Source organism: Pongo abelii, chromosome 3 (assembly GCF_028885655.2).
Source record: "Pongo abelii isolate AG06213 chromosome 3, NHGRI_mPonAbe1-v2.0_pri, whole genome shotgun sequence".
In the NCBI taxonomy this organism is placed as follows: Eukaryota; Metazoa; Chordata; class Mammalia; order Primates; family Hominidae; genus Pongo; species Pongo abelii.
The window spans coordinates 56,334,821-56,350,781 of record NC_071988.2 but is presented as its reverse complement, the minus strand read 5'-3'; positions in this window follow the sequence as shown (position 1 = coordinate 56,350,781).

Genomic DNA, 15,961 nt, shown 5'->3' with positions numbered 1-15,961 from the left:
TGTAAGTAGAAAAATATGCACAGGTCAACTAAACAAGCAAGTGATACATACCAAAACAAAAGAGCAAAATTTTTTGATTTATCAGTTGCTTTATGTGCCATTGTCTTCTGATGAGTTTTCCAATTAGTGTGCAATATGACACACTAATTAGAAAATAGTACACAGTACTATTTTAGATGCTTCTTGTTTCATACACATTGCACAAATTGTCTTTAAAGCTCATAACTATTTCTACCTAAAAGAGTAAACTGATGAATACAGAGGCTACATAAATCAACCAAAACGGCACAACCAATAAGCCACAGTACTGAAATTTAATATTATCCATCTATCTTATCAATCTAAGGAAAACTCAGGAAAAAGTAAGGAATCCTTTAGGTACCTAAGTCTGAAATAATGAATAGGAGTTGTTGTGTTAATTTTATCAGTGGCAGCATGTTGTTGGAAATCATTAAGATATCCAGTGGGGATCATTAAAAATTCTCCCCAAATATTTTACTAGGCATCAATAATAATGACATACATGGCTTTAAGTTTTGTCCTTGAAGACCTAATTAGGCTAGATGGTAGATTCCAATAGACTGCATTTCTAAGCTAAAAGGCCACCAATACTTTTATTATCAAACATATCTCTTAGGCAAAATACACTAATAGTGGTGTTCAAGCAATTATGCTATAGAAACACTCTTTGTGTAAAGAGATGGCTTATGAAGGACATCATGCTATAATATTTGATTTTCAAATATGTCTTTATTTCATATTTTACCATCTTAAGTAGGTTTGCAAATTCAAATGCCCTCAGCAACCAGACAAATAGTATAAATATGTGAAGGGACTGGCATTTTATAGTAAGAAGTGGTGGTTACCTAAATAATACAGCCTAAATAATACAACTCAAGGTATTTTTAAATTATTATTATCAATACTGAGTATTAATTATAATATGATACATCTATGATACAGATTACACATTCCATAGATATTAACCTCATTTTATTGATACAATAATTGATAACTTGACCATGAATTTATCCGCTCATTTTTCAAATTTATATTGAAGCTTTACCTCCTCGATACCATGGTTCCTAAAACCCATCCTGGAAGTTGATTATTCTTTACATGAAACCACAACACATAATTTAAAAATCTGGATATTTTAGGGAAACTTCATTAATTACCATTTGAGATTTAAGATGTTTTCTTCTTACTGTTATATATACCCCCATATTTGATATGATGTTATGAACATCATAAGAGTCATGATATGCTTAGTAATTATTTTAAACATTTAATTGATCATCTACTACAATGTCATGCTGAGGATTAATATCAAGCTTGAATCGATTCCTGCAATTTACTTAAAATAAGATGAAAATGGTACACTGTATTCTCTAAAATGAAATTTGTTAAAATAATTCAATGTCAATAACACCCTTATGGCATCAAGCAGGGTACATCATTGGCAAATAGTAGACCATCTTTAAATGCTGAGAGAAGAGAAAATATAATAACTGTTCTCATCCCACCAGGTGCTATTTCACTAAGTGCCATAACTTATAAAAAAATTCTGTTCAGAATAGGCAATATAAGGTGAGGAGGATGTGATCTCCCTGTTGATAGTTCTAACCAGTAATTTAAGCCTGCTTCATTCTGTACCACCTGTAGACTGTATGTGGGCCTAGAGCATAGAAAGCAGAATCGGACCCTTAAGTCTGGATGAGTCAATGCTACTCCATGCTCTGTTATAATTTACTGTAGTTACAAACGTTATAAAGAAAACTGGTATGAAAATTCATCTTTTAAACAAAATCCAAAGCATACTTTAGACATATTCATGCAATTTCCATCTTGTTAATGTCTAATTTCTATGTTTTTAAATATTTTCCTGTTATTTTTATATTTTTTATTAACTAATATTTGTTTTTCTTTCCTTCTCCATTCCTTTGTTATCCCTGTAGAGAACTATCCCCCAGTTGGATGTCAGTCAGTGTAATCAACTTTGTTCATTTTATTATTTCTTTTTCCAATTGCTAGTATCCAAATCAGCTATTTAATAAAGGAAAATAAGGCATCTGGGAAGTTTGCTTGCCCCCCACTTTGGTGTCCCTCACCCTAATAGTTTTCAAGAAGTACCAGGTTTAAAAATGGAATGCTCTCATCTGCTCCTTCATAGTTTTTTTTTTTTTTTTTGGAGACAGTCTCACTCTTGTCGCCCAGGCTGGAGTGCTGCGGCGCCATCTCGGCTCACTGCAACCTCCGCTTCCTGTGTTCAAACGATTCTCCTGCCCCACCCTCCTGGGTAGCTTGGACTACAGGCACCGGCCACCACGCCCGGCTAATTTTTTTTGTATTTCTAGTAGAGACGGGGTTTCACCATATTGGACAGACTAGTCTCAAACTCCTGATATTGTGATCCACCGGCCTCGGCCTCCCAAAGTGCATTGTTTTTTATAAGAATAATAGATTCTATGCTAAAACCCTGCACTTGTGATTCCTCATCTGTACCATAATGGAACAGCTCACAACTACAGAATTTCGCTTGGGAATTTGTGGGAAACAACTGCTCCCACTTGAGCTATTCAGAGCTGACTGCAACGATCAGTCGGCTTATGGGACTTCAGAAGTTGCAGTTATGAAAGTTCATTCCACAACAACTTGGAAAGTGAAAATATTATGGAGATGGCTTTGCTCCCCCTCCTTTTGAGTCCCTTGTGAATTTTTGGTCAAACACCCATTCCTGTCTAAAACATTCCTCCTACAGCCCAATCACCTGGATAATTGCATTTCCACTAAGAAAGATGCAAGGGAGAAAACAACCAAAAATAACACACAGTGACTCACAGTCATTTGAAAAAATGTTTCTGATTAGGTTTCATATTCAGCACACATATTTCTAAAGGCCCTGGATCTTGAGTTAAATTACATTGAGCAAGCATGTTGTTTCTTTGTTGTCTTTAGTAGTTATTTTGTGTGGGGTGTGTGTGCGTGTGTGTGTGTGGTGGGGTTGTGTTTGTGTGTTACCAAGGCACTGAGTATGATAAATTCCAGCAGATAGACTGAAAAAGACAAAAAATGCAACTTTTTTTACCCTTTAGGCCTCAGCTAGACAGCTAGGAGAATTTATCTCTCCTGCCCTGAGGAGGCATAAATAACGACAGGACTGATATGGGGAAAGCAGACAAGCCACTCCCCCCATACGAGGAATTCCTTTCCAACAAGGTCTTCTTAGTACTTTTTTTTTTTTTTTTGTAGTCCAGGTGCAAGCTATTACCTTGTTTGTGACAACAAAGCGTGTGATCTCAGCCTGCATATTTACAAATGAGTACAGGTGGCACTACAAAATAGACTTTGGAATAGATATTAGAAAGCAGAAAAACAGCAGTGTGTCACAGAGAGTTTTTTCAAAATTGTTTTACTACAGTTACAATCTTTTCTCATTCAAAGACCAAACTTTCTGGCTAAAACCATTATTACTATTATTATTAGTGTCAATATTATTGCTACATATTCTTGTTACTTATCATCACAAAAGGGCTCACCAAAGCCACCATCAATTATTTACATTATATTTACACATACTAAAAAAGAGTTGCAAGAAATAAAATCTGAAGCTTAGGCAGCAGTGATTAGCCCTTTTTCAAGGTTATTAATTGTGAATAATGCTTTGTTTCCATGGAAATGATTTAGTGATATTAATACAAAGAGAAATAAAAAATGAGAAAAATGATTTGAAATGAAGATGAATTAGTGATTCCAATCTCTATATGTGCCTTTTTACCTCTTATTCTTTATGTGAACCACATATACATGTCATACACAACATAAATGTTACTCACAACATAATATCACATAAAACAAATAGCCTAGCACTGTCCGTATCATTTAATCGTTGCACCACGGACTATTAGTTTCTGTGAATTCATTTCTTTTTACCCTGAAAGAGCATTATTCACAAATATTCAACTTTACTTTTTCCAAATATATATATATATTTTTTTGTTTGTTTGTTTGTTTGTTTGTTTTTTTGAGATGGAATCTCACTCTTGTCGCCTAGGCTGGAGTGCAGTGGCGCGATCTTGGCTCACTGGAACCTCCACCTTCCAGGTTCAAGCAATTCTCCTGCCTCACCCTCCCAAGTAGCTGGGATTACAGGCACCCACCACCACGCCTGGCTAATTTTTGTATTTTTAGTAGAGACTGGGTTTCACCATGTTGGCCAGACTGGTCTTGAACTCCTAACCTCTGGTAATTTGCCCTCTTTGGCCTCCCAAAATGCTGGGATTACAGGCATGAGCCACCGCGCCCGGCCAAATGTTCTTTTTTTTTTTAAAGATTGAGAATGGTGAGTAAAAAAAGAGATGAGAATATGCCTTTATGATTCAGAGCACTGAATAAAGAGTAGAATGTAATTATGTAACTTTGACCTTTAAATTCTCTTAAATCTCCTTAGTGTATTTTATAAAATGGTTGTCTTTTTTAAAGTACAAGTTACTAATTGGAATAGTTTTGGATAATATAGAAAGTTAAACTATGTTTTTCGGAATTAAATACTATATTTACTATTCTATGCTAGAACACTTGTTCCTTGAATGTCTAAATCAGCAGATACTAGTAAAGATTGTCACTTGTAATAGTTTATAAAACTGTTTAAAGAGTAAGTAACAAGATAAATTAGCCCTGGACTTTAAAACTTTGTTGGAATTATGTTTAACTTTCAGCTAAGAGAATTTTAATTATTTGTGGAGATACTCTATTGCTCCAAGACTATAATGCAATATTTCTTTCCAAGATACCTTATCTTAAAAAGAAAAGAAAAAAGTTTGTGCAACCTTTACAAAAACTGCATTTTGCTTCAAACATAAAAGTTGATGCCATAGAACTCTTGCCAATAATATCTTAAATAAGAAATAATGCTTAGTGCCTTGTACCAAAACTCATTAAACATAAATTTCCAAATGCTGTTATATCAAGTAATGGCTTTGTCTGTGTTTGACCTACTCTATAATATAACTAAGGAAAAAAGTAATAATTGTCTTTTAGATGCTCAGGGTGTTTCTCTCAAAACTCAAACCCATTCAAACTTTTGAATATCTGCTATATAACTCGAAAGAGGTAATGATATCCATTTACATGTCTTTCTTAAAATTTTTAAATATAACTAAAAGGTATATGACTCACAACATCCATAAAAGTTAAACCCAAATCGGAAGGTAAGTTGTCTTAGCAAACTTGGTAATTAGAATATTTTTTTCCTCGATGCTACTTTTACTTGAATACATGGAACAGATGTGACATTATAAATTATCTATCCCAAATAGATCTGATGACTCAGACATTGCGTAAAAAGCTAAAATTAGAAACTATTTCAGATACATTTAAAGTTTAGAAAAATCCCAATTCATTAAACTATAATTACATAGCTCATCTATCAATAAATGCAATAAATCTCATTTATATCTTCTATAAAGGAAAAGGTCATGCCTCCTACTTAGATTTGTTCTGTTTCTACATCACATAAATGCATGGGCACATTCATATGCACACACAGAACTGCCGCCACATTTCACCATCGTCAATTTGCTTCTACCACCATCATTTTGAAAGACATTTTAAAGGAATATTACTTCAATAAAATTTCAACAGGAAAACTCTAGGCCGAATATATCCATATTGTCTGTCACTAGGCAAGGATACTGCAAACAAAAGTCAACAGTAGAATTACATAAATTTTAGAAAAGTTTAGCAAAATCATAGCAAAAATGTTTTAAAGGATAAAATAATACTAATTTTAGCATGTCTCACAAGGAAGTAACTTTGTTTTATTAACTGAATAGTCATGGTAATATTATTATCATTGAAGAACTACATGAATCATAAGATATATTGGTTATAATAAAAAGAAATCAACTCCTTACTTATAATTTAGCTTGTTTGGAATAAGTATTTGCTATGAAAACTGTATCTTTCAAATATTTAGGAAGTTAAAATATTTTTTACCTGAAAATTTTCTATCTTCTGCTGTAGACTATTGTTGTAATAATATTAATAAAATTAAAACAGTTCCAGTTAAAATCACTGGCTGGGTGTGAGAATTTATTAGGTGGCCTTATTTTGACATATCACAGTTCATCTCCTCTTTTAGTATCTTTCCTTATTAATTCAAATTTCACTTCCTCAGAAATGGAAAGCTTTTTCCTATTATGCAGAATGTGAAATGGAATTAGTAGTTTTAAAGAAGACTACAGTAGAGAATTTTTAGTATCTCACTGAATAAAGTAAATAAACCACAGTAATAGTCTGACATATGTTTGCATTGTTAAAAAAAGAAACAGTTGACATAGAATGTTTAATTCTTCTTAATTAATGAATAAAAGTAGGAGAGTACATTTAAAAATAAATAGTCTTTGATCTCAGAAACTGGAAATATAAAACAATGGCTGTGGGTTTTTTTCCAGAACTGTTTAATAGCACATGCTGTACTCTCAGTTTCAATGTGGGTTAGTGTACTTTGTCTCTGTGATGTAAGAAAAACCCCTTCCTGAAGTGAGAAAATGGTGACAGATTCTGGTGGAAAGCAAAGCTTTGGCTGTATTAAATTCAATCCAAAGAAGAAAATGAACTAAAAATCTATTTGCCACATTCTACATTTATCCATCTAGCTGTGCAAAGAAAACATATTTCAATGTAGAAATCCTATCTAAGTTCATATAATGATCTACATAGATATCATGTTGTAAATGAGTAGATTAGCTCTACCAGTTAACTTCTGCTGCAAAAAAAACCACCCCAGCTCAGTGACTTAAAACAACAACCTTTAGCCCACAATTCTGTGGGTTAGCTGAGCTGAGCTGAGCTCAGCTAGGCTGTTCTCCTGATCCCAGCTGGACTTACTCACATGTCTGCAGGCAATAATGCAGCTGTGCTTGTATTGGCTCACTGTTCGCTGGAGAGACAAGATAAACTGGGCCATATGTATCTCACCTTCCAGCAGGTTAGCTCAACCTTGTTCATGTGCTAGCTGGACAGGTTTCCCTGGAGGCTCTTGTATGTAAGATCTCTTGAGGTCTATGCTTGGAACTGGCACAATATTGCTTCTGCCACATTCTCTCTTCCAAAGAAAGCTACAAGGCCAGCTCAGATTCAAAGAATAGAGAAATAGACTCCATCATATGATGAGAAGATCTGCAATGTCACATCGCATTGTTTATGGATACAAGCACAAAATATTATGTGACCATTTTTTTGTAGACTACTATGGTATATTACATATATTAACCATTTTATAAAGACTTGTTATTTAAATGGATGAGTTAATAACCACATGAATAAGTGAATAATTGGATGATGAAGAGGAGAAGTAATATAACTCTCCTCAGTAAAGTAATATCTTCATTAACTGGTCATGGTCCAGGTCAAAAATTTGATAATATTTTGTGACTACTGTTTATTCATACCAATAGGCTGTTTTGACTAAATTGAGTATTTGTTTCAGTTTTCTAATCTTTTTATTTATATGCCACTTTCTGAGTTTTCGTTTCCTGAATTGTTAATATAGTTCAGTTATTACTAAAGAATATTTTTTAAACTCATTTTTGAATGAAAGTTTCAAATTTCTTTATTTTGTAGTTATTTATCTCATTAAATTATTTGTGTCCATTATATAGCCATTTATTATTCTCATTTTATCAAACTGGAAAACTAAAATCTATAAGGAAATAATAAAGTATTACTTATATGTATATAATACAAATAAAACTGATATCAAGGGTAAATTTAAATTTAAAACCTTAACTTTTAGGCAAGCTTTCACTATATTTTTAATGTCTAATTTTCCTTCTACCTCAAAGTAAGAATAATTATTTGATAAGTCTTTTTCATCCAAATTGCATCTTCATTTCTACTGGTGTACTTTTATAAAATGAACAGCACTCTGACAATGAGCTTTAAAAAAAACTGAAAATCATCCATAACTAAATGTCTGCCCACATGCAATACATCTCAAAGTAAGGGCACAGATCTGTAAGAGCAGCAACAATGCAAAGATAATTCAATGTCTAAGTAACTATCACGCGAGCTTCTGAAATTTTAGAATATATATGACAACATTTACTACAGATGGTAAAAAGTTGCTCAAATGCTTATGTGAAATGCATTAGTTTAGAATGCATGCAGTATATAAATTTGATTTGGGCTGGCATTCTACCTTGGTAGGTCCATATGTTAAATTAAGTTCAACCTCCTAATTGTCCCTGCAGTTAGGATATCAGTACAAAAAAAGATCAATGCTAGGTTACTGTTTGAGCACAGACAAGGTGCAGTGTTTTATGGTCCCTTAGCTTGCTTCAGTATGTGACACTATTAAAATTTTCATAGAGCATAGCATTATACAGAGCTCAATTTGAAAAAGGGTAATGCCCATTTGAAAGAGTTAGCTCATTTTGTTTTTATTGGTTGTAATGTGTGTGGTGCCAAGCCTCTAGTTTTATCTTCATTGCTTTAAAGAGAAAAACTTGTCTAAGAAGACAAATAAATTAAAATGCAACTACATCTGCTAATTTCCTTTGTTCTTTGTTTATGAAAAAATTTAGTTTTGTGGGAAAAAAAATTTTTTGTTTTATTTCATTGTAAGGTGCATCCCAGCTATCTCTTGTGTCCTGGAGTTGGAAGGAAAACAAAATTTGGGATTAGAAGTTCTCTTAAAACATATCTGAAAGATGAAATAGTCTATCTGAATGTAACTCAAATCAGGAATAAGAAGATTATTTATAATATCTCTGAAGAGATACTATATATTATCTGTATACTACATCATCTATAATATATCATCTGTAACACACACTGTATACTACTACTGTATATTATAGTCTACTAATAGAGGCCCCCTCTGGCTATACATTGGCAATACTGTATGTGAGTGTATGGATGTTGCCATCTGTACATACAAATCACAGTTTATATACAGTATGTGCTTATTTCTCTGCTCCTCTTCTATGGTTAAAGACCCAAGACTTCTTTCTTAAAAATGGATCTTGGGCAGTCGCAGTGGCTCACGCCTGTAATCCCAGGACTTTGGGACGCCAAGGTGGGTGGATCACCTGGGGTCAGAAGTGAGACGAGTCTGACCAATATGGTGAAACCCTGTCTCTACTAAAAATACAAAAATTAGTCAGGCATGGTGGTGCGCACCTGTAGTCCCAGCTACTTGGGAGGCTGAGACAGGTGAATTGCTTGAACCCAGGAGGCGGAGGTAGCAGTGAGCCAAGATCGTGCCACTGCACTTCAGCCTGGGTGACAGGGTGAGACTCCATCTCAAAAAAAAAAAAAAGTGTGTGTAGGGGGTGTCTTTTCACTCTAATTTAAGTTGTAATATATTTCAGTTACAAAATACGCACAATTATATGTCTTACATATTGTACTCCTTGATGACCTCATTACAGAAGTTGGTGATTTTATGTAAGAAAATTGTCCTTTTAATTAAACAGAACTACCTGAAAATACCTATATGGGAAAGTTAGCCTGTGAGTAATCAATGTATACGTAATTTTTATTTTTTCAAGGAACTTGGAAAAATGGTAATAGTATTTTTACATAAGAGATTTCTTACACTCGGCAATGTGATTTCCTAAATCATCCAGGAATACATAAAGAAAAATCAATATTTCCTCTATCTTCATCAAACAAACTCTTCAGACTCACTGCAGCAATTTGAAAGATTGCCTTATCAATGTCATCCAAGCTATACTTTTGGACCAGGCTCAGACTGACTTAATAGCAACATTGCTTCACATATTATACCAACTTTACAAATTTGTAATGGTAAAAGAGAGTGAATGAAAGGCATGATATGTATTATTTTAGTTTCTATAAATTATGATAACCTATATTTTAAGTACTTATTTTCTCAAGTAGAAAAATTTTTTTAAAAAATTTTAGAAACACAGGCCCTTCAATATTGAAATAAAATATAGAGATTATCTCAGAGAATCTAACATTCACTCTAGGATTCCCTTATATATGATCCCTCATGTGTGCTTAAAAAAATCATCTGGTGGAGGGCAAGTGGCATCAGGGAGATATTGGTCAAAGGACATAAAATTTTAGGTAGATAGAAGAAATAAGTTCAAGAGATCGCTTGTACATTATGGTTACTATAATTAATAATAACGTATTGTATTCTTGAAAATTGCTGAATGTAGATTATAAGCGTTCCTACCACACACAAAAAATTGTACGAAGTAATGCATATGTTAATTAGCTCAATTCAGCTATTCCATAATGCATACATATTTTAAACAACATGATGTTGTGTAAGATAAATGTATACATCTTTTATTTTTCAATTTAAAAACCAATTTAAAAAGTTTTCTGTGAACTGGAGTTTATTACATCAATAGAAAGACCATGATACTTTGTTTTAAAATTCTTATATTATACTAAAATAATATTCCTCACATTAAGCCTAATTTACCATTAGTAGTTCTCCTTTATGAAACTAATTGAAGTTCTTGATTCCCCTTCTATATGAGCATCTTTTCAAATATTTAGTAGTAACTGTATTAACAATAACATTAATAATAAATTTATTGATTACTCTTCCAATATAATAATTTCAGGAACAGTTTTTGTTTTTTGCAGATCTTTTAACAGTAACAACATTCTTAAAAAGTAGACCCAGTTATTAATGTCATTTTACAAATATGGGGAAATGGGGAAAAGATATCAACGAATTTGCCAAAGGTTAAGAAACTTGCCTCATGGGACTGGATCAAACCTAAGGAACCTGGTTCCACAGCTGAGAAAGCTAAATATTGTGGTATAATAATGCAGCTCTTATATTGCCTTTAAGTCTTTCCTTCTCAAATATGTGTATTTCTATCATTTTTCATATATCAAGAATTGGAGTGTCTTCACAATCTCTTGAATTATCCTGTGTGTAAACTGCTACTTTTCAGAATCAGACACAATAGGTTGAATGTGGCATAACTCAGGAAAATTTTTGAGGGTTGATTTTTCCACTTCATCTAAAGACCATAGTAGTGTAAATGTAGTTTAAGCTACCACAAGCTTGGGGTAGTCAGGTCATATGGTTGACTCTAATGGAGGAGAAGATCAGTGCAAAAACTCAAGACTCATTCACAAGAACTATTGCCAATCAGATCTCCTTAAATCTCCACTTTGTAGTTACACTATTGAATGACACAAAGCTATAATTTTATATTCAGTAAACTTTATCCCATACAATTTAACCTGTCAAAAGTCTTTGAACTCTGTACTTTCATCCAGAATATTAGCTATCTTTTTAACGTTGTATGGTTTATCTTATTATAGTTATCAAACAATTTCTGTTCATTTATTTTTCATTCTTGAACTAAAACAATGTTTTCGGTCCAATGGTCAGCCTAAGGTTACTCTAACATCTTATATTTATCCTCACAAAGGCAGTCAGGCAAAACTTATTGAAACTTAAAACAGTTTTGAAAACTCATTTGGTTCTCAAACATTCACTCTCCATTAATGTTGCAAAGGAATTGCTTACTTGGTAAGGCTTCACTTCCTTTTCGACTTATTTACCTATTCTCTTCCAATTTATGACATTCTTAGACTAAGACAGTGACAACTCCTTGCAGGAAACAAAAAAAATTTCACCTAAAAGTAGGAAACCTTATTCTCATATGTACTCTAAGAGGAACCAATAAAGAGAATAAGGCCACTGTGACAGGAGAGATTTTACTTGTGTTTTCTGCAAACTCCCTGCATAATTCCCATTGGCATAGTCATTTATCTTAAGTCATTTGGAACTTCGATTGTTTCTATGGCCCCCTTCTGGGATTATTTTTAAATGCTTATGAGAAACTAAAAAAAAGTAATGAAAAAACAATTTAAACTTATCGGTCTCTTTATTTAGTTAGCATTCTGTTTCCAAACTCTTCCCATAATACTTTCAGAAAACACATTCATCTTGTTCTCAGAGATAATTCTTGGTAATCAACAGTTAGAGAAAGAGAAAAAATCAAATACACTAAAGGAAAATATAGAATCGTGCAGGAGGACCGGGCTCTTATTTGAAGTGAGCCCGGAACACAGTAATTTCCCATCTGATATAGAGGTCTGAAAGAAGTGAAAATAAAAGTTTTAAATTAATGTATACCAAGAATAAAAATCTATTCTTTGGTAGAAACTCAGCTTGTGTAAACTCTTTAATAATATACTTAAGAATTCAACGATGCCTCTGTATGTAATTCACAGTTACAAATGTCTACAGCTCTGATTCTGACCTTTCAAAACCCCATTAAGCTATGTAAATACAGTACAAAGAAATGTCTGCTGTGAATAAACAGTATTCTAATGTCAACTAAACAAGGACACATTGCCTCACTCTTGTCTCCAGTGCTTACAAGGGCAATGCTGATGTTGTAACACAGCCTTACTATTGATTTATATGACAGATCTACCATGAGACTCATGTCATGGCCTTCCTGTTCAATGTGTGGTTGGAGAGTAAACCCTACTTATATTATTCTCATATTTGACAAATATCACAAACATGGTTAGTGGTTCAATGAACATAATAATAATGAAAATTTTTGAAAAGGTAAAGAAAAGTGAAGGTCCAGGACCTCACATTAAAAAATCATAAAATTCTGGTAGGACAGCCCTTGATTAACTTGTTATGGATGTATTAATATTTTTAATTACACAATTAATATTCACTATGGAAAATATAAATCACCACAATCCCGCCAACCACTGGACATTTTTCTTAACATTTCGACACTTACCTTGCAAAGTATCATCTGTGTATGTAGTGTGTGTATGCATATATGCTCACAATCATATAAACACATATAAAAAATGAAATCAAATACCAAATATAGTTAAAATACATTTTTCAATTAACAATATATTTGGATCATACTTTTATGTCAAGTAATATACTTCTAAAATACCATTTTGATGAATAATTAATATTCTAGTTTGTCCTTAACCCAAAGGACAAAATTTTTTATTATTATTATTAATATTATTATTATACTTTAGGTTTTATGGTACATGTGCGCAATGTGCAGGTAAGTTACATAAGTATACATGTGCCATGCTGGTGCGCTGCACCCACTAACTCGTCATCTAGCATTAGGTATATCTCCCAATGCTATCCCTCCCCACTCCCCCCACCCCACAACAGTCCCCGAAGTGTGATGTTCCCCTTCCTGTGTCCATGTGTTCTCATTGTTCAGTTCCCACCTATGAGTGAGAATATGCGGTGTTTGGTTTTCTGTTCTTGCGATAGTTTACTGAGAATGATGATTTCCAATTTCATCCGTGTCCCTACAAACCAACCCAAATGTCCAACAATGATAGACTGGATTAAGAAAATGTGGCACATATACACCATGGAATACTATGCAGCCATAAAAAATGATGAGTTCATGTCCTTTGTAGGACAAAATTTTTTGCCCTTGCTTTAAGTCTGCCCGTGTTGAATGATGAATTCAAAATAAACAACAGTAGAATTTCTTAAAGACTTGGCAAGAAAAGTAATGAAGATATCACTTATTCAACTGTATTAGTTTTCTGTCGTTGAGTATCTTAGTTCATTTCAGCCAGTATAACAAAAATATCATAGACTGAGTGGCTTCAACAACAAACATTTATTTGTCACAGTTTTAGAGTCTGGGAAGTTTAAGATCAAGTTGCTGGCACATTTGATGTCTAGTGAGGATTTACTTCCTGGTTCATATATAGATATCTTCTCACTGTGTCCTCATATTGAGGAAGAGGTGAGCAAGATGTCTGGGGTCTCTTCCAAAATGGTAATCTCACTCCACCTTCAAGAATTAATTACCTCACAGAGGCCACACCTCCTAATACCATCACATTGGGAGTTAAGATCTCAACATACAGATTTGAGGAGGACACGAACACTCAGACCACAGCATTCCATGCCTGGCTTCCCAAAAGTTATGTCCTTCACACCTGAAAAATGCATTCATTTCATTCCAACAACCCCAAAAGTCTTAGCTTGTTCCAGCAATGAAATCTCAAGCCTAAAGTTCAAAGTCTTATTTAAATATCAGCTAAATCAGATATTGGTGAGATTTGAAGTACAATTTATCCTGAGGCAAAATTCTTCTCCATCTGTAAGCCTGTGAAATCAAATAATTTGTGTGCTTCCAAAATACAATGCTAGGATGGGCTTAGGATAGACAACTCCATTCCAAAAGGGACAACAGGAAAAAAGAAGTGGCAGGTCCCAAGTAAATAAAATACAATAAGACAAATTCCTTTACACCTCAGGACTCAAGAATAATCCCCTTTGTCTTGATGCTCTGCCATCTAGACCCACTGGGGTGATAACATTATGACTCAGCATCGTGCTATGCACACTGAGGCTCTCTGTGATGACCCCACTCCCACAATGACTTTGTGGGGCCATACAGCTCTCCCAGACTGGAGTTACAGCTCCATGCTTGTGACTGTCCCAGGCTGGGGTTATGGCTCCATGGCTCTGGATGACCTCTTCCTCTTAAACCTAAGTGTAAACAGCCTGGTATCCCAGGCCCATGCACTCTGGACCTGTGATATGAGTGGCAGCCCTGATGATCTTTAAATAGCCTTTGGGGTCGTTTCTCCATTATCTTGAAGAATAGTGCCTGGCTTCTTTTGGATGGTTGATCTACACTAATCTACTTATAAAACAGCCACTTGTCCATACACAGTGTTCTCATTTTTTGCAAAATGCATAGGCTAAGAATTTTCCAAGTATTTAAGTTCTGCCTTTTTGCTTAGTAATTTCATCTTTAAATCACTTCTCTCTTCTTGCATTTTACTATAGGTGGTCAAGAGGAACCAAGTCACACTTCAACACCTTGCTTAGAAATTTCCTTATCTAAATATCCAATTGTATTTCTTCCAAGTTCTAGCTTCCATAAAACACTAGACTACAAACACAATTTAGCTAAGTTTTTTTGTCAGTTTATGACAAGAATTGCCCTTCTTCTGTTGTTCAATGACGTGTTCTTCATTTCTATCTAATCTTTCATCAGAATGGCCTTTACCATCCGTATTTCTACTAAAATTCTGTTCATTATTTAGATATTCTCTATGAAGATTAAGGCTTTCTCTCCCACACTCCTCTTTTCTTTCTGACCCCTCAGCAGAATCACCTTTAATGTCCATATTTTTAACAAGCACATCAAAACCCTTCAGCCTCTACACAGTACCCAGTTCTATGGCCACTTCCACATTTTTAGGTATTTGATATGGCAGCACCCCACTTCTGATACCAATTTTTATCTAATCTGTTCAGGCTAGTATAACAAAAATATCATAGACTGGGTGGCTTAAACAACAAACCAGTTCATTGATCTTGGACTTTCAGTCTCCAGAACTGAGAGAAATAAATGTTTGTTGGTTAAGCCACCCAGTCCACGGCCACTAACAGAAATAAGTGTGTGGTGAGGGCCCACTTGCTGGTTTATAGATGGTCATTTTCTGTGTTCTCACATGGTGGAAGGGTTGAGAGAGATTTCTGAGGTACTAATATAAGGGCACTAATCCATGTAAAAGGATTCCACCCTTGTGACCTAATTAACTCCCAAATGCCCCTCCTTTTATTTTATTTTTTTTCTTTTTTGGAGATAGTATCTCACTCCATCACCCAGTTTGGAGTGCAGCAGCACAGTCACAGCTCACAGCACCCTTGACCTCCTCGGCTTCAGTGATCGTCCCACCTCAGCCTCTCGAGTAGCTCGGACCACAGGCATGTGCCACCATGGCTGGATTATTTTTAAGTATATTTTAGAGACAGGGTCTCACCAGATTGCCCAGGTTGGTCTTGAAATCCTGGCCTCAGTGATCCTTCCATCTTCACCTACAAAAGTGCTGAGATTACAGATGTGAGCCACCACAACAAGCCACCATCTTTTAATATCATCACACTGGGGTTAGTATCTTAACATAA